This window comes from Oreochromis aureus, linkage group 3 (genome assembly GCF_013358895.1).
Source record: "Oreochromis aureus strain Israel breed Guangdong linkage group 3, ZZ_aureus, whole genome shotgun sequence".
In the NCBI taxonomy this organism is placed as follows: domain Eukaryota; kingdom Metazoa; phylum Chordata; class Actinopteri; order Cichliformes; family Cichlidae; genus Oreochromis; species Oreochromis aureus.
Genome location: NC_052944.1, coordinates 73,664,499 through 73,683,352, shown reverse-complemented (window position 1 = coordinate 73,683,352; position 18,854 = coordinate 73,664,499). Strand labels below are relative to the sequence as shown.

Sequence of the window (18,854 nt, the reverse complement as noted above, 5' to 3'; positions counted from 1 at the left end):
CCCAATGAGGACATCAAGAGCAGGTGTGTGATCGCTCATATGACTGTGGAGACTGAGGGGAGGAAGCCCTGTTTCTGCACAAAAACAAACACATGCACAAACATGTACAGATGGAAGAGAGGAGTGATACAGTGCCTCATCCTTAAAGCTTGAAACCAACAGGCTGCTTACACAGCAGTAAGGCTACCCCAAAAGAAACTTTTCATAAGTCTGATTTAACTCATGTTCTTAAACTACATTTTATAACCACATTTGAAAAAACAAATGCTTCATTTGCTATCTTTGCTAAGTAAAACATTAATGGATGAAGGTATTTGGATTTCTTTGAAACACTGTGTTTCATGTGGTAAAAATACATCAGTGGTGACAAATATCAGATGCTTGGTGTATCTTTATTTTGTCTAGGGTTAGGGTTACGGGTGTGGTCAATGTGTGGCTTGTTTTCATAACAACACATACAGATAGTAGAGAAGACCATGACTGAGTTTGACTTGGAGATAAACTCATTATCATGACTATCATCAGTTGGCCAACAGCCTTGGTTATAGTTTGGAGAAGCAACAGCTTTTGAAACATTGTTCAAAACTGAAGGTCACACATTATTTCACAAGACCTGTGAATTTCAAAACACATCAGAAAGCACACATCTTAAATGAAGAGAGGGTGTCACTTCACTGTCACTTCACCTCTCTTTTGGACTTTCTTGCTCTCTATGGTTCACTTCATGCATTTACACTGATCTACCATCACTACCTCTACTCCTTGCATTTTCACTGTCATACCTATCTTCCGCTCCTTCACACATGTATTCTGTCTACTCTCACTATAGATCACAGTTGTGGCTGGATTCATTTCTCTTGTTTTCTTCAATGGGAAGAAAAAAATGGAAAATACAAAAGTATCAAAAAATTGTGTGTATAAAATAAACTTTAATAAATGTATAACCTATACAAACTATAACACAACAACTGAGTAATCTTGAAACTAAATATTGGTCAGCCCAGGAATACAGAAGCTGCAGCAGTAGGATATAACTAAAAACATTGAACAGGCTACAGGAATGATACTAACAAATGACGAGACAAGAAGCTGAAAACCCTGTTCACCAAAGACACAAGGAACAAAACCTAAACATAAAACATTTTCACAACCCCAGAAGGTCAACGCACAAAACTCAGAAGTAGGGTCCAAAACCCAGGGATCATAACTCTGACATCCACCCATCCATTTTCTTCTGCTTATCCAGAGCCAGGTCATGGGAGCAGCAGCCTACACAGAGAAGCCCCTACGTCCTTTTCCCTGGCTACTTTCTGTAGCCTCTCAATGGGAACACCAAAGCATCATGCCTTTAATATGATGCTTATTATTATTTTGTTACAAAACATATAAAATCCTAATTAAATACATCAAATATCATGTAGTTATACTCTGTGGAGACACTTTGTCAACTAGTCGGTTTAAAGTTAGGTGGGCAGCCAAAAGGAGAAGTAGTCAGTATGAGGAAATTATTTTGATGAAGAAATAAATAGATGCAGTGAAAGTCTGTCCAGCATGAATCACATGATACACGTGTCAGTTTTTTGAATGTTAATTCCTATTTTTGAAGCGTCAAACAAACAGTATATAAGCACTGATCTTAGTGCTGTTTAGCACCTTCTCACTGGAAGGCTGAAGCTATCGGTCGGTGCTGAAATGAAATCTACTCTACAAATATTCTACATATTCTCCAGAAGGTCTGCAACAAAATCTGTTCTATCCTATTTTTTAATGATGTCTTGATGTCTTCTGTTTTTCACAGAGATATTAAAGATCACCATGAGGCTGCTGACTGTGTTTGTGTTTCTTTGTGTAATGGTCCCTCTGATCATTACTGCTCGTGAGTATTAAAGTTTATTGTACATAATGTGTGTGTATGTCTGTATGTATTCATAAAAATGACAGTACAATATAATAAATGGAAATTTAACAATCAAAGTCAAGATCTGATTTTCTAATATAATTTTAACTTTTTAATTTAAATTTTTATTCCAGAAAAATCGGGCAGCAGTGGGGCAGAGAATAATCCACAAGGTTGGTCAACAGTTTAAAAACTCACACTAAAATAATCACAGCTCTGTTTCGCTGAACGGAACAGCAACACATCAATGTGCTACGAAGTTTGTTGTACAAATGTTGTGTTATTTCAATATTATGCATTATAATGGAAAATTAAATCTAAAATTATGTGTTTAATATCGTAAAATATTCAATTAAATGTATACATTTGAAAATTCATTGTGTGTCCATAGAATAAAAAAAGAAAGAACACCATGCAAATACAAAAAAATTACAAAATGTTTTCACAGATACAGAAAATTCATAAATTTTTACTAGAGTGTAATTTTCTTGTCTTCAGAAGAGCAAGCTGTTGACAAGAGGATCCTGTGGCATTGGCGCAAAACTTATCGTTGCGTTAGATGGCGATGGGTATGGAGAAAGCGATGGGGGTAAAAACTATGACTTTTGATTTAACACTTTCTTTCTTTCTCTTAATATTTAGTAACAATATCCATTCTTTATCAAATTAACACAAAATACACATTTGTATAGTGCTGTCAAGGTATACAGGTTATTTTGTTGATGCAACATACTGAATATTTCCCTCAGTATACATGTCTTGTGGTTTCAGTTAATATTGTTTTCTTTGTGTATGTAAACAGGAAAGACGTGAACGAATAATATATATACGCTCACCACTGATACCGATTTTGTCTGGGTCTGAAAAAGAAGATGATTCCTGGTCTTTCATGAAAATGGTCCATCAGACAGAGAAGCAAATACTTTCATCCAACTCCCTGAACTATCAGTTTCCCCTTTTACATCTTTACTTATTTTCTTTTGCTGTATTGCTGCATAAAGAATGAAGCAACAAGTGACACAAACTGGAGTCGACCGGACTGTCTCTTTTAATAACAAAAACTATTCATTTCTGTTCTTATTATCTTCATCATTAAACTCTTAAGCATTAAATGAAATTGGTCTCTGAGTCTGTCACATGTCACCTTTTTTATTGGTCTAAACCCAAACACCAAATTTGTTTTTCATCTATCTTCGTTTTAAAATACCTAAATAGAAAATAACAAGTCTGACCTGCTAATATCTGACTGAGCTCAAAGCATTTACTAAGATCCTAAACAATAACCTGAATAAAGTATTAATATTAAGTTGGTCTAATGATAATTTCCAGAATTGATCTCAGCTACTGTTTGATATGCGAGTAAACAAAGCAGATGATAAAAGAAAAAGGACTCATAAAATACCTTTTCAAAAGGACACATTTTATTTTTGTCTTCATTGATACAAATACATTGTTGTCATATTTGACAACAATAAGGAGAACAGTGGTTTTCCTCCCAACTTTTGACCAATCACCTTAGTTTCCTGTTTATCACACATAAAAAAAGCATTACAGTGGTAACTAGTGTTGTTTTTTATGAGAGTAGACAAATATGCTTGAATTAAAAGTTTTCACAATTTATTATCAAATGGTTAGAATTTCAGATTATTTTACACAACTCCATGGAGCTCTTTCTCTCTGGCTCAGAGACAAAGGCTGCTGTGCCTCAGCAGTAAATGCATATAAAATGAGGGCGATTTAGACTTGTAGTCAAGACCACCTTAACCAAGACCAAGACAAAGTCGAGACGAGACCAAGACCGAGACAAAAAAGTCTTTAAACTGCAGCCAGATGCTGCTTCGTTTACAGGTGTCAGGCATATTTATGTGTTTTTGCGATGCACTCGCACAGCCCTCCTCACCGCTGTCTACTGTCTCACTCACTTACTGAGAGGACAGACACACGCTCCACTTGACTGTCGCGTCTCTCACCCTCTCTATTTTTCACACAATGATATTATCCTATATCCTCGCATGTGATTGGCCACAAAATGGAGGGATTGGAGCATAGCTGAGCCACTGTGTGAGAGCTGAGCAGCGAAAGGAATTTAAGTGAGGAGCCGGATCTCGCTCAGTGGGAGTCGACTCTTCTGATTCACTACAAAGCACTCTCTAAGCACGGCTCTTAGAGCTGATGATTTTGCGCATGACACATTATCGATCGTTACGTTGTGGGTCATGGATACTGTTGACTCCAAATCTCCCGACCACTATGTCGATCTGAGACAGCAAGACCGAGGGATCCGAGACCAAGACAAGACCAAGACCACGTAAAAGACATCCAACTCTAGGGCGATCATGACCTGATCAAATCTGCTGCCTTCAGAGTGTGGGCCACCGAGACACAGTCGGAGACACAGCCCTGATCAGCAGTGATTGCCCTAAATATGAAGTCTTAGTCAGTTTGAAAGAGATATTTATGTGCACACTTGTTTGATTGCCATAATATTCTGGACCCTCCTTTTGACATTTTGCTATTTTTAAAAATATTTTCAGTTTGTCCCAATGACTACATCCTCCCTGTACAGTAATGTGAAAAATAAATTACACCCTATTTCACTTGTTACCATGTATCCGTTCAATTCAGTGTTTTTCACAGAGTGCCAAATCACAAAAACAGCCACCTCAGGGTGCCTTATATTGTATGCTTCAGAAGCTCATGAGACATCCTAGTCACATGTGTGAATGCCTAAAACTGGTTCTTTTCCATAGACCTCAGTCATACAGGGCACCAGCTTCACTGATGAAACACAAAATCAACTATGTGAATGTTTTATTTGTTCATTCATTCTGCTCGGGCTATTTGTTGTATTTAACATTTTACACATGTACCTGTCTGACAACAACAATAACCTCTGCTTAGTGTTAATGTGAAACATTAATACATGAATGAGTTTTAAAATAAATCAAGATACAAAACCATTACTTTGACCTTTAATAAATACATTGTATCCTGCCATCATGAAGTTGTTATTTTAGTGTTTCAAAATAGCTTGTACCTTTCTCTAGATATCTCCAAAAAGCTGATTCTGTTTCATCTGGACGTAGCATTTTGTGGGAGAAACGTTTCATCACTCATCCAAGTGACTTCTTCAGGCTCAGCTGACTGCAGGTTTCCCCAAATCTTATAAACAGTACATTTGCATAATGACTGAAACCAGCCCACTGAAGGAACAATGGGCTGGGAGGTCAGTTCCTTAATCATAATTATGCAAATTCTCATGACCATTGATCAACAACCACTGACCAAAACCCACTGATCAAAGAACACTGATCAAAGAACACTGATCCCAGTCACGGAAGCGTTGGAGGTAGTCCGTAAGAGATTACAGGATGACACCAACCTCAGCAACAGGACCAAGTGTGTTTGCTTTTGGAACTGTGTCTTCAGTCCATCTACTTCACATACAAGGGTCAGTTCTACAGGCAGAAACATGGGTATGCCATGGGCTCCCCAGTTTCACCCATTGTGGCCAATTTGTACATGGAAGAAGTGGAAAAGAGAGCTTTGCTATCCTACCCTGGAACACCACCAAGCCATTGGTTCAGATATGTGGATGACACCTGGTTGAAAATCAAATCTCAGGACGTACCACAATTCACGGATCACATTAACTCGATGGACCGACACATCAAATTCACCAGGGAGGATATGAAAAGTGGCAGGTTAGCCTTCTTAGACTGTGAGATTTCCATCAGTAATGGGGGACATCTAAAAGCTGACGTGTACCGTAAACCTACGCATACGGATCAGTATCTAAGGTTTGACTCTCATCATTCACTGGAGCACAAACTGGGTGTCATCAGGACGCTACAACACAGAGCGAACACCATCCCCACTGACACAGCAGCCAGGGAGGCCGAAGGACAGCACATCAAGAAGGCCCTGAGTAAATGTGGTTATCCCAGCTGGACTTCTGTCAAAGCTGGAAAGACACCTACAGAAAGCTCCAGCCGATCCAGGAGAGAAGGACAACCGCTGCCCAAGCCAAAACCTGTAGTGATCCCATATGTGTCAGGAGTATCGGAGCAGTTGAGAAGCATTTTTTCTAAACACTGGGTCTCTGCGGCTTTTAAACCCCAAAATACGCTGTGCCAAAAACTGGTCCACCCCAAGGATCAGGTCCCCCGACAAAAACAGAGTAACATAGTGTACGCTGTTAAGTGCCAGGAGGATTGCCAGGATTTATACATCGGGGAAACCAAACAACCTCTGGCGAAGCGGATGGCACAACACAGAAGAGCAACCTCATCAGGCCAGGACTCTGCAGTCTATTCACACCTACAGGCCAGTGGACACTCTTTCAAGGATGAGGATGTACACATCCTGGACAGGGAGGAACGCTGGTTTGAGCGCGGAGTCAAGGAGGCCATTTACGTGAAAAGGGAAAGACCATCTCTGAATCGAGGAGGGGGCCTAAGGGTACATCTTTCGCCATCTTACAATGCTGTGATTGCAACCATTCCCCAACTCTCTGTGAATGGTACTTATGGCCATTGATAGGGATGGGTACCGGTATCCGGTGCCATTATGGCATTATGGTTCTGACATAAACGGTAGTAACCAGACCGAAAAGCAGCGCACATTTTGGTGCTTTATTTTGGTGCTTTTTTTTCCCTGAGATGTCATACACCTTGGATTCTAGCCAATCATTTTACCTTTGCAAGCGTAGTAGGCGGGCCCAGGTACGTACGTTCTTTTAGAGCAGAGCTACAGATTAAAAATGCCCAAGGCGAAGCGGTCAAAAGTCTGGCTGTACTTCACTGCAAAAGATGCAAACTCAGCAGCCTGCAACAAGTGCTTTAAGCTGATACTGTGCAAAGGAGGTAACTCCTCGAATCTGATGAAACACCTGGCGACGTTTAGCGTTTTTTAAAAGCCGAGAAATGCGCCGTATTTGATAGCTTGCCCAAATAGCCCACCTCACACCGCACACATCTACTGCGGTGTGGTGCCTGTTATCGGACCCGGAGTTAGCAACATCCCCCAAGAACCCGAAGAGTAGAGTCCTGGCTCCTAGCCCTGCCAGTGTAGCAGAAATGATGACGGATGATGATGGCAGCAGCAGCCGTTCTTCTCTGGGTCAGTAGCTTAATGTTGTTCGTGTGTAATTTACATTGAGTAGCCTAACCACGTTATTAAATTAATGCATGTAAGGTGAACTAGCAAACACAGTCGTAGTTACATGCGGCGGTCTTCTTGTTTGATGGCAGATACTCCCTTCACCCTGGCCAAAAAGGCTAAAATGACCAAAGAAAAAGTGGGAAACAGCTAAACATGAGAGGTTTTTGGACAAAGTTTGTGTTTTCCCAGTGCTTCCAGCCAAGAGTGATACCATATATGCCCGGTAGCTGCAGAAAAGGCTAACATTGTTATCTTTTACAAAAAAAGCTAAACATGAGAGGTTTTTGGACAAAGTGTATGTTCTTCATTCTTTAAGCACCGGTTCGAGAACCGTTTAAGCACCGGCACCGTTTCAAAAGTACCGGTTTGGTACTGGTATCGGATAAAACCTAAACGATACCCATCCCTAGCCATTGATCAGTGGGCTTTGATCAGTGGGTTTTGGTCAGTGGTTGTTGATCAATGGTCATGAGAATTTGCATAATTAGATTAAGGAACTGATCTCCCAGCCCATTGTTCCTTCAGTGTGGTGGTTTCAGTCATTATGCAAATGTACTGTTTATAAGATTTGGGGAAACCTGCAGTCAGCTGAGACTGAAGAAGTCACTTGGATGAGTGACGAAACGTTTCTCCCACAAAACGCTACGTCCAGATGAAACAGAATCAACTTTTTGGAGATTTACTTTCCTGGATGATTGAGAATGCATCAAGACCTTTCTCTAGATAATTTTATATTACTGAACAGACATTCTTAGTCTATACTTTGCATTTTAGCATAGAGCTCTAGAAATATTTAGGTGCTATTTCTTAATTTTTTACTTCCTAATATTCCATTATGGTAGAATATAGGAATGCTTGCTGTATTTGAAAGCATAAATCCGGCCACAGTCTGGATGAGATACGAGGGAGGTCAAAGTGTGGCTTATGAGCATCCCATCATTTGCAGGATTCAATCTACATGTTCAGTGTGTTTATTTACAACAATCCACAAAGTAAACATTAGTGAAGGTCCAAATTCCAACAGTATAATTTCTCCACACAATCACTCTTTTAAAACACTTCTCAAAGAGGCAGACAAACCAGTCACACAGGCAGCGAAGCGAGGCTTTCATTAACTTATTTATAGTTTTTCAGTCATCCAGCAAAGACTGAAGATGAGCCACCACCTTAAGCAGTTGCTTCCAAACAGGGACATCAAGGACAGGTGTGTGATCGCTCATATGACCATGGAGACCGAGGGTGGGAAGCCCTGTTTCTGCACAAAAACAAACACATGCACAAACATGTACAGATGGAAGAGAGGAGCGATTGAATGCTTAACATGTTAACATAAATATTTGTGAATGCCTGATCAGTATTAAACCTAACTTCATGCTTCACCTTTATAAGCATGTAACCAACAAGCTGCTTACACAGCAGTAAGCCTACCACATGAGTCTGATTCAACTCATGTTCTTAAACTACATTTTATAACCACATTTGACATAAAAAGCTTCATTTGTTATCTCGGCTGAACAAGACATTATTAATGAGGGTTTGTGGATTTCTTCGAAACACTGAGTGTTTCATGTGGTCAAAAAACAAACATGTTGAAAACTGAAGGTCACACATTATTTCACAAGACTTGTGAATTTCAAAACACCAGAAAACACACATCTTAAATGACGAGAGGATGTCACTTCACTGTCACTTCACCTCTCTTTTGGACTTTCTTACTCTGTATGGTTCACTTCATGCATTTACACTGATCTACCATCACTACCTCTACTCCTTGCATTTTCACTGTCATACCTATCTTCCGCTCCTTCACACATGTATTCTGTCTACTCTCACTATAGATCACAATTGTGGCTGGATTCATTTCTCTTTTTTTCTTCAATGGGAAGAAAAAAATGGAAAATACAAAAGTATCAAAAAATTGTGTGTATAAAATAAACTTTAACAAATGTATAACCTATACAAACTATAACACAACAACGAAGTAATCTCGAAACTAAATATTGGCCAGCCCAGGAATACAGAAGCTGCAGTACTAGGATATAACACAAAACATTAAACAGGCTACAAGAATGATACTAAGAAATGACAAGACAACAAGCTGACTACCCTGTTCACCAAAGAGACAAGGAACAAAACCTAAACATAAAACATTTTCACCACCCCAGAAGGTCAACGCACAAAACTCAAAAGTAGGGTCCAAAACCCAGGGATCATAACTCTGACATCCACTCATCCATTTTCTTCTGCTTATCCAGAGCCAGGTCATGGGAGCAGCAGCCTACACAGAGAAGCCCCTACGTCCCTTTCCCTGGCTACTTTCTGTAGCCTCTCAATGGGAACACCAAAGCATCATGCCTTTAATATGATGCTTATTATTATTTTGTTACAAAACATATAAAATCCTAATTAAACACATGAAATATCATGTAGTTATACTCTGTGGAGACACTTTGTCAACTAGTCGGTTTAAAGTTAAGTGGGCAGCCAAAAGAAGAAGTAGTGAGTATGAGGAAATTATTTTGATGAAGAAATAAATAGGTGCAGTGAAAGTCTGTCCAGCATGAATCACATGATACACGTGTCGGTTTTTTCAATGTTAATTCCTATTTTTGAAGCGTCAAACAAACAGTATATAAGCACTGATCTTACTGCTGTTTAGCACCTTCTCACTGGAAGGCTGAAGCTATCGGTCGGTGCTGAAATGAAATCTACTCTACAAATATTCTACATATTCTCCAGAAGGTCTGCTACAAAATCTGTTCTATCCTAGTTTTTTAATGATGTCTTGATGTCTTCTGTTTTTCACAGAGATATTAAAGATCACCATGAGGCTGCTGACCGTGTTTGTGTTTCTTTGTGTAATGATCCCTCTGATCATTACTGCTCGTGAGTATTAAAGTATATTGTACATAATGTGTGTGTATGTCTGTATGTATTCATAAAAATAACAGTACAATATAATAAATGGAAATTTAACAATCAAAGTCAAGATCTGATTTTCTAATATAATTTTAACTTTTTAATTTAAATTTTTATTCCAGAAAATCGGGCAGCAGTGGGGCAGAGAATAATCCACAAGGTTGGTCAACAGTTTAAAAACTCACACTAAAATAATCACAGCTCTGTTTCGCTGAACGGAACAGCAACACATCAATGTGCTACAAAGTTTGTTGTACAAATCTTGTGTTATTTAAATATTATGCATTATAATGGAAAATTAAATCTAAAATTATATGTTTAATATCATAAAATATCCAATTAAATGTATACATTTGAAAATTCATTGTGTGTCCATAGAATAAAAAAAGAAAGAACACCATGCAAATACAAAAAAATTACAAAATGTTTTCACAGATACAGAAAATTCATGAATTTTTACTAGAGTTTAATTTGCTTGTCTTCAGAAGAGCAAGCTGTTGACAAGAGGATCCTGTGGTATTGGCGCAAAAACTTATCGTTATGTTAGATGGCGATGGGTATGGAGAAAGCGATGGGGGTAAAACTGTGATTTTGATTTACCACTTTCTTTCTTTCTCTTAATATTTAATAACAATATCCATTCTTTATCAAATTAACACAAAATACACATTTGTATAGTGCTGTCAAGGTATACAGGTTATTTTGTTGATGCAACATACTGAATATTTCCTCAGTATACATGTCTTGTGGTTTCAGTTAATATTGTTTTCTTTGTGTATGTAAACAGGAAAGACGTGAACGAATAATATATATACGCTCACCACTGATACCGATTTTGTCTGGCTCTGAAAAAGAAGATGATTCCTGGTCTTCCATGAAAATGGTCCATCAGACAGAGAAGCAAATACTTTCATCCAACCCCCTGAACTATCAGTTTCCCCTTTTACATCTTTACTTATTTTCTTTCGCTGTATTGCTGCATAAAGAATGAAGCAACAAGTGACACAAACTGGAGTCGACCGGACTGTCTCTTTTAATAACAAAAACTATTCATTTCTGTTCTTATTATCTTCATCATTAAACTCTTAAGCATTAAATGAAATTGGTCTCTGAGTCTGTCACATGTCACCTTTTTTATTGGTCTAAACCCAAACACCAAATTTGTTTTTCATCTATCTTCGTTTTAAAATACCTAAATAGAAAATAACAAGTCTGACCTGCTAATATCTGACTGAGCTCAAAGCATTTACTAAGATCCTAAACAATATCCTGAATAAAATATTAAGTTGGTCTAATGATAATTTCCAGAATTGATCTCAGCTACTGTTTGATATGCAAGTAAACAAAGCAGATGATAAAAGAAAAAGGACTCATAAAATACCTTTTCAAAAGGACACATTTTATTTTTGTCTTCATTGATACAAATACATTGTTGTCATATTTGACAACAATAAGGAGAACAGTGGTTTTCCTCCCAACTTTTGACCAATCACAGCAGGCACAGCAGCCTTTGTCTCTGAGCCAGAGAGAAAGAGCTCCATGGAGTTGTGTAAAATAATCTGAAATTCTAACCATTTGATAATAAATTGTGAAAACTTGTAATTCAAGCATATTTGTCTACTCTCATAAAAAACAACACTAGTTACCACTGTAATGCAACTAGCTGGGGGACAAAGTACAGCTATATAAAATGAGGGCGATTTAGACTTGTAGTCAAGACCACCTTAACCAAGACCAAGACAAAGTCGAGACGAGACCAAGACCGAGACAAAAAAGTCTTTAAACTGCAGCCAGATGCTGCTTCGTTTACAGGTGTCAGGCATATTTATGTTTTTTTGCGATGCACTCGCACAGCCCTCCTCACCGCTGTCTACTGTCTCACTCACTTACTGAGAGGACAGACGCACGCTCCACTTGACTGTCGCGTCGCTCACCCTCTCTGTTTTTCACATAATGATATTATCCTATATCCTCGCATGTGATTGGCCACAATATGGAGGGATTGGAGCATAACTGAGCCCCTGTGTGAGAGCTGAGCAGCGAAAGGAAATTAAGTGAAGAGCCGGATCTCGCTCAGTGGGAGTCGACTCTTCTGATTCACTACAAAGCACTCTCTAAGCACGGCTCTTAGAGCTGATGCTTTTGCGCATGACACATTATCGAACATTACGTTGTGGGTCATGGATACTGTTGACTCCAAATCTCCCGACCACCATGTCGATCTGAGACAGCAAGACCGAGGGATCCGAGACCAAGACAAGACCAAGACCACGTAAAAGACCGGTCTTGAGACATCCAACTCTAGGGCGATCATGACCTGATCAAATCTGCTGCCTTCAGAGTGTGGGCCACCGAGACACAGTCAGAGACACAGCCCTGATCAGCAGTGTTTGCCCTAAATATGAAGTCTTAGTCAGTTTGAAAGAGATATTTATGTGCACACTTGTTTGATTGCCATAATATTCTGGACCCTCCTTTTGACATTTTGCTATTTTTAAAAATATTTTCAGTTTGTCCCAATGACTACATCCTCCCTGTACAGTAATGTGAAAAATAAATTACACCCTATTTCACTTGTTACCATGTATCCGTTCAATTCCATGTTTTTTATAGAGTGCCAAATCACAAAAACAGCCACCTCAGGGTGCCTTATATTGTATGCTTCAGAAGCTCATGAGACATCCTAGTCACATGTGTGAATGCCTAAAACTGGTTCTTTTCCATAGACCTCAGTCATACAGGGCACCAGCTTCACTGACGAAACACAAAATCAACTATGTGAATGTTTTATTTGTTCATTCATTCTGCTCGGGCTATTTGTTGTATTTAACATTTTACACATGTTCCTGTCTGACAACAACAATAACCTCTGCTTAGTGTTAATGTGAAACACAAATACATGAATGAGTTTTAAAATAAATCAAGATACAAAACCATTACTTTGACCTTTAATAAATACATTGTATCCTGCCATCATGAATTTGTTATTTTAGTGTTTCAAAATAGCTTGTACCTTTCTCTAGATATCTCCAAAAGTTGAATCTGTTCATCTGGACGTAGCATTTTGTGGGAGAAACGTTTCGTCACTCATCCAAGTGACTTCTTCAGTCTCAGCTCACTGCAGGTTTCCCCAACTCTTATAAACAGTACATTTGCATAATGATTGAAACCAGCCCACTGAAGGAACAATGGGCTGTTGGGTCAGTTCCTTAATCATAATTATTCAAATTCTCATGACCATTGATCAACAACCACTGACCAAAACCCACTGATCAAAGAACACTGATCCCAGTCACGGAAACGTTGGAGGTAGTCCGTAAGAGATTACAGGATGACACCACTCTCAGCATGGACCAAGTGTGTTTGCTTTTGGAACTGTGTCTTCAGTCCATCTACTTCACATACAAGGGTCAGTTCTACAGGCAGAAATATGGGTGTGCCATGGGCTCCCCAGTTTCACCCATTGTGGCCAATTTGTACATGGAAGAAGTGGAAAAGAGAGCTTTGCTATCCTACCCTGGGACACCACCAAGCCATTGGTTCAGATATGTGGATGACACCTGGTTGAAAATCAAATCTCAGGATGTAGCACAATTCACGGATCATATTAACTCGGTGGACCAACACATCAAATTCACCAGGGAGGATATGAAAAGTGGCAGGTTAGCCTTCTTAGACTGTGAGATTTCCATCAGTAATGGGGGACATCTAAAAGCTGACGTGTACCGTAAACCTACGCATACGGATCAGTATCTAAGGTTTGACTCTCATCATTCACTGGAGCACAAACTGGGTGTCATCAGGACGCTACAACACAGAGCGAACACCATCCCCACTGACACAGCAGCCAGGGAGGCAGAAGAACAGCACATCAAGAAGGCCCTGAGTAAATGTGGTTATCCCAGCTGGACTTCTGTCAAAGCTGGAAAGACACCTAAAGAAAGCTCCAGCCGATCCAGAAGAGAAGGACAACCGCTGCCCAAGCGAAAACCTGTAGTGATCCCATATGTGTCAGGAGTATCAGAGCAGTTGAGAAGCATTTTTTCTAAACACCGGGTCTCTGTGGCTTTTAAACCCCAAAATACGCTGTGCCAAAAATTGGTCCACCCCAAGGATCGGGTCCCCCGACACAAACAGAGTAACATAGTGTACGCTGTTAAGTGCCAGGAGGATTGCCAGGATTTATACATCAGGGAAACCAAACAACCTCTGGTGAAGCGGATGGCACAACACAGAAGAGCTACCTCGTCAGGCCAGGACTTTGCAGTCTATTCACACCTACAGGCCAGTGGACACTCTTTCAACGATGAGGATGTACACATCCTGGACAGGGAGGAACGCTGGTTTGAGCGCAGAGTCAAGGAGGCCATTTACGTGAAAAGGGAAAGACCATCTCTGAATCAAGGAGGGGGCCTAAGGGTACATCTTTCTGGATGGATGCAAACTGCATTTCGTTGCCCTGTACCTGTGACATGTGCAATGACAATAAAGTTGAATTCTATTCTATTCTATTCTATTCTATTCTATTCTATTCTATTCTATTCTATTCTATTCTATTCTCTCTTTCGCCATCTTACAATGCTGTGATTGCAGCCATTCCCCAACTCTCTGTGAATGGTACTTATGGCCATTGATAGGGATGGGTACCGGTATCCGGTGCCATTATGGCATTATGGTTCTGACATAAACGGTAGTAACCAGACCGAAAAGCAGCGCACATTTTGGTGCTTTATTTCGGTGCTTTATGTTACGACCCGGCTCATAGCCGCAACATAAAAGAAGATGAATACCAGATTGTGGGATGAGAAGAGGCTTTATCTTAAAATGGACAACCAGGTCGGCTAAAAATGGCTGCTGCCACTAAGGCAAACACAACAAAAGAGATGGACAAAATGGTGAACGGAGAACTAAACTACAGGGAGTGCAGAATTATTAGGCAAATGAGTATTTTGTCCACATCATCCTCTTCATGCATGTTGTCTTACTCCAAGCTGTATAGGCTCGATAGCCTACTACCAATTAAGCATATTAGGTGATGTGCATCTCTGTAATGAGAAGGGGTGTGCTCTAATGACATCAACACCCTATATCAGGTGTGCATAATTATTAGGCAACTTCCTTTCCTTTGGCAAAATGGGTCAAAAGAAGGACTTGACAGGCTCAGAAAAGTCAAAAATAGTGAGATATCTTGCAGAGGGATGCAGCAGTCTTAAAATTGCAAAGCTTCTGAAGCGTGATCATCGAACAATCAAGCGTTTCATTCAAAATAGTCAACAGGGTCGCAAGAAGCGTGTGGAAAAACCAAGGCACAAAATAACTGCCCATGAACTGAGAAAAGTCAAGCGTGCAGCTGCCAAGATGCCACTTGCCACCAGTTTGGCCATATTTCAGAGCTGCAACATCACTGGAGTGCCCAAAAGCACCAGGTGTGCAATACTCAGAGACATGGCCAAGGTAAGAAAGGCTGAAAGACGACCACCACTGAACAAGACACACAAGCTGAAACGTCAAGACTGGGCCAAGAAATATCTCAAGACTGATTTTTCTAAGGTTTTATGGACTGATGAAATGAGAGTGAGTCTTGATGGGCCAGATGGATGGGCCCGTGGCTGGATTGGTAAAGGGCAGAGAGCTCCAGTCCCACTCAGACGCCAGCAAGGTGGAGGTGGAGTACTGGTTTGGGCTGGTATCATCAAAGATGAGCTTGTGGGGCCTTTTCGGGTTGAGGATGGAGTCAAGCTCAACTCCCAGTCCTACTGCCAGTTTCTGGAAGACACCTTCTTCAAGCAGTGGTACAGGAAGAAGTCTGCATCCTTCAAGAAAAACATGATTTTCATGCAGGACAATGCTCCATCACACGCATCCAAGTACTCCACAGCGTGGCTGGCAAGAAAGGGTTTAAAAGAAGAAAAACTAATGACATGGCCTCCTTGTTCACCTGATCTGAACCCCATTGAGAACCTGTGGTCCATCATCAAATGTGAGATTTACAAGGAGGGAAAACAGTACACCTCTCTGAACAGTGTCTGGGAGGCTGTGGTTGCTGCTGCACGCAATGTTGATGGTGAACAGATCAAAACATTGACAGAATCCATGGATGGCAGGCTTTTGAGTGTCCTTGCAAAGAAAGGTGGCTATATTGGTCGCTGATTTGTTTTTGTTTTGTTTTTGAATGTCAGAAATGTATATTTGTGAATGTGGAGATGTTATATTGGTTTCACTGGTAAAATAAATAATTGAAATGGGTATATATTTGTTTTTGTTAAGTTGCCTAATAATTATGCACAGTAATAGTCACCTGCACACACAGATATCCCCTAAAATAGCTAAAACTAAAACAAACTAAAAACTACTTCCAAAAACATTCAGCTTTGATATTAATGAGTTTTTGGGTTCATTGAGAACATGGTTGTTGTTCAATAATAAAATTATTCCTCAAAAATACAACTTGCCTAATAATTCTGCACTCCCTGTATACTGGGAAAACTAATCTACTGACCCTGAACAGAAACACAAACCTGAACACAAATAACCGCGAGCAGAAAACAGATGACGGTTGGGCAGCAGGGAAACACACGGATGAGACATGGTGGATACACAGACGGACCAGCCAAACTACAAAGACAGAGGACGCGACTTAAATACACACAGGAAAACACAGCGAGATTGCACACAGGTGGGGAACACAGCTGGGAATAATCAACAAGACGAGACAGAGGTAAAACTTAACACACTCACATGAGAAGCAGACCTTCACAATAAAACAGGAAACGAGAACAAATCCTTAAACATAACATAAAACAAAACACTGACAACATTAAATCATAACATTTCCCCCCACCCAAAAATCAAACATTTAACCCCAAATGAAAATGTGTGATTCATGACCAGCGAAGACGAATGGCTGGACGGGCTCTTCCAGCGAAGACGAATGGCTGAAGCGGAGACGGACGAAGGCTGGATAGGCCCCTTGGACCCTCCAGCGGAGACGAACGAAGGCTGGACAGGCCCCTTGGACCCTCCAGCGAAGACGAATGTTGGCTGGACAGGCCCCTCGGACCCTCCAGCGAAGAGGGACGATTGCTGAAGCGGTCCCTCGGACCCTCCAGCGGAGACGGACGAAGGCTGGACAGGCCCCTCGGACCCTCCAGCGGAGACGAATGCAGGCCGGACAGGCCCCTTGGACCCTCCAGCGAAGACAGAAGGCTGAAGCGGTCCCTCGGACCTTCCAGCGAAGACAGACGAACGCTGAAGCGGTCCCTTGGACCCTCCAGCGAAGACAGACGGATCCCGGACGAGCCCCCAATTCTGTTACGACCCGGCTCATAGCCGCAACATAAAAGAAGATGAATACCAGATTGTGGGATGAGAAGAGGCTTTATCTTAAAATGGACAACCAGGTCGGCTAAAAATGGCTGGTGCCACTAAGGCAAACACAACAAAAGAGATGGACAAAATGGTGAACGGAGAACTAAACTATACTGGGAAAACTAATCTACTGACCCTGAACAGAAACACAAACCTGAACACAAATAACCGCGAGCAGAAAACAGATGACGGTTGGGGAGCAGGGAAACACACGGATGAGACATGGTGGATACACAGACGGACCAGCCAAACTACAAAGACAGAGGACGCGACTTAAATACACACAGGAAAACACAGGGAGATTGCACACAGGTGGGGAACACAGCTGGGAATAATCAACAAGACGAGACAGAGGTAAAACTTAACACACTCACATGAGACGCAGACCTTCACAATAAAACAGGAAACGAGAACAAATCCTTAAACATAACATAAAACAAAACACTGACAACATTAAATCATAACATTTATTTCGGTGCTTTATTTCGGTGCTTTTTTTTTTCCTGAGATGTCATACAGCTTGGATTCTAGCCAATCATTTTACCTTTGCAAGCGTAGTAGGCGGGCCCAGGTACGTACGTTCTTTTAGAGCAGAGCTACAGATTAAAAATGCCCAAGGCGAAGCGGTCAAAAGTCTGGCTGTACTTCACAACAAAAGATGCAAACTCAGCAGCCTGCAACAAGTGCTTTAAGCTGATACTGTGCAAAGGAGGTAACTCCTCGAATCTGATGAAACACCTGGCGATGTATAGCATTTTTTAAAAGCCGAGAAATGCGCCGTATTTGATAGCTTGCCCAAATAGCCCACCTCACACCGTGCACATCTACTGCGGGTGTGCTGCCTGTTATCGGACCCGGAGTTAGCAACATCCCCCAAAAACCCGAAGAGGAGAGTCCTGGCCCCTAGCCCTGCCAGTGTAGCAGAAATGATGACGGATGATGATGGCAGCAGCAGCCGTTCTTTTCTGTGTGAGTAGCTTAATGTTGTTCGTGTGTAATTTACATTGAGTAGCCTAACCACGTTATTAAATTAATGCATGTAAGGTGAACTAGCAAACACCGTCGTAGTTACATGCGGCTGTCTTCTTGTTTGATGGCAGATACTCCCTTCACCCTGGCCAAAAAGGCTAAAATGACCAAAGAAAAAGTGGGAAACAGCTAAACATGAGAGGTTTTTGGACAAAGTTTGTGTTTTCCCAGTGCTTCCAGCCAAGAGTGATACCATATATGCCCTGTAGCTGCAGAAAAGGCTAACATTGTTATCTTTTTACAAAAAAACAGCTAAACATGAGAGGTTTTTGGACAAAGTGCATGTTCTTCATTCTTTAAGCACCGGTTCGAGAACCGTTTAAGCACCGGCACCGTTTCAAAAGTATCGGTTTGGTACTGGTATCGGATAAAACCAAAACAATACCCATCCCTAGCCATTGATCAGTGGGCTTTGATCAATGGGTTTTGGTCAGTGGTTGTTGATCAATGGTCATGAGAATTTGCATAATTAGATTAA

The 18,854-nt window shown here is 40.7% G+C and overlaps 3 long non-coding RNA genes across 6 annotated transcripts; 2 read left to right on the top strand and 1 right to left on the bottom strand.

Annotated features, from left to right (window-relative positions):
* The first annotated feature begins 1,583 nt into the window (after positions 1-1,583).
* LOC120437562 lies at positions 1,584-3,014 on the top strand. Of its 2 annotated transcripts, none has more exons than XR_005611229.1 (5): positions 1,584-1,680; positions 1,799-1,876; positions 2,032-2,070; positions 2,396-2,486; positions 2,700-3,009. It is a non-coding gene; the product is annotated as an uncharacterized LOC120437562 (long non-coding RNA). The 2 variants fall into 2 exon arrangements; XR_005611230.1 differs by lacking the exon at positions 1,584-1,680 and adding an exon at positions 1,711-1,733 and having other exon boundaries at positions 2,700-3,014.
* Positions 2,863-11,531, bottom strand: LOC120437588. The gene is made up of 2 exons (XR_005611264.1): positions 11,473-11,531; positions 2,863-3,411 (listed from the first exon to the last, which is right to left on the bottom strand). It is a non-coding gene; the product is annotated as an uncharacterized LOC120437588 (long non-coding RNA).
* LOC116316807 lies at positions 9,605-11,081 on the top strand. 3 transcript variants are annotated; one of them, XR_005611235.1, is made up of 5 exons: positions 9,605-9,749; positions 9,869-9,946; positions 10,102-10,139; positions 10,468-10,556; positions 10,767-11,081. It is a non-coding gene; the product is annotated as an uncharacterized LOC116316807 (long non-coding RNA). The 3 variants fall into 3 exon arrangements; XR_005611233.1 differs by having other exon boundaries at positions 10,465-10,556; XR_005611234.1 differs by lacking the exon at positions 9,605-9,749 and adding an exon at positions 9,787-9,802 and having other exon boundaries at positions 10,465-10,556.
* Positions 11,532-18,854: the final 7,323 nt, after the last annotated feature.